Here is a 1,309-nt window from a genome sequence, read left to right as displayed (position 1 = left end):
GGACATCATCATGGATGTCTTGTCTTCGACGACGATGCCTAATTGGACGATTTGCTTCGTTTCGTCGTCTATTTGATGTTGTTGGTGGAATTCTCTCTGCACCATCAGCACCTTTATCACCACCTATAATGTTGCAAATAATTTGGCCGAAGGCACCTCTCATCCTAGGCACTGCAACATATAAATATTAAAAAAAATTATAAACAATAAAAAATCAATGTAACAATATATAAATAATGTTTCCCAAGATAATATATTAACAATATATAAATAATGTTTCCCATTTAGTTTCAAAAAAATTATAAATAATATATAAAAATATGTTTCGAAACTTTGAAGGAATCCAAACTTTCGAAATGCATTTCGAAACTTTTCCAAAACCTTCGAAACTTTCCCTCAACTTCGAACATTTGCCAGGCCTTTCGAAAGTTTCACTGCCCTTGCATTTCGAATCTTTCTACATTCAAGAAACTTTCGAAAGTTTCTTATTTCGAAGATTTCAAAATATTCGAGGGATGCATTTCGATGATTTCAAATTCAAGTAAACTTTCGAAAGTTTCTTGTGTTTCGAATCTTCCAAATCTTCGAGGGATGCATTTCGAAAGTTTCAAATAATTGCAAAGTTTCGAAAATGAACTTACTTTTGTGTTTCGAATCTTTCAGATCTTCGAGGGATGGGTTGAATCAAAATCGAATATTTGAAATTTTCGAATGAGTTGGTGAAAAATGTGGGTAAATTTTTTTTTTGGTTTTTATAAATGAGATGGGAGGTAAAATAGTCTTTTAATCATGACTGGGGATGGCAGGTAAAATTGGGGGGGTGCCTGGTACAAAACTCGTTAATGAAAGCTTTGTGGATTTCTTTCAAGGCATCAATCATGTTCCTGTCAATTATGCCTTTCCTGGCTTAATGCCTGATCAGGTTTTTATTTTATTTTTTATTGTGATTTTTTTATTATTTTTTTAGTATTTTTGGTTCAATTTTTGAATTTGTGGATGTTAATAGTTTTGGCTACAAAGTAAATTCAAATTCAAGTTCAATCACTCAATACAATCCAATTTTATTTTAGGGTTGTATTATTCAAGTGTACTACTATGGGCTACTTTGGATTGTTGTCGTTTATTTTATATTGTATTTAAAATTCTCATGTAGGTGTTGACACCTAATTTTGTCTATTAATTTTTTGTTGTTAGACTTTTTATGTCCTTAAAAAATATAATAATAAATAAATAATTAGGGCTATAAACTTTAGACATGCTTTATGGTTCCTAGTTTCCTATGATTGTCTCTAATTCATGTTCAGATATT

Source organism: Cicer arietinum, chromosome 6 (genome assembly GCF_000331145.2).
Source record: "Cicer arietinum cultivar CDC Frontier isolate Library 1 chromosome 6, Cicar.CDCFrontier_v2.0, whole genome shotgun sequence".
NCBI classification, from domain to species: domain Eukaryota; kingdom Viridiplantae; phylum Streptophyta; class Magnoliopsida; order Fabales; family Fabaceae; genus Cicer; species Cicer arietinum.
Note: the sequence above shows the minus strand (reverse complement) of the source record.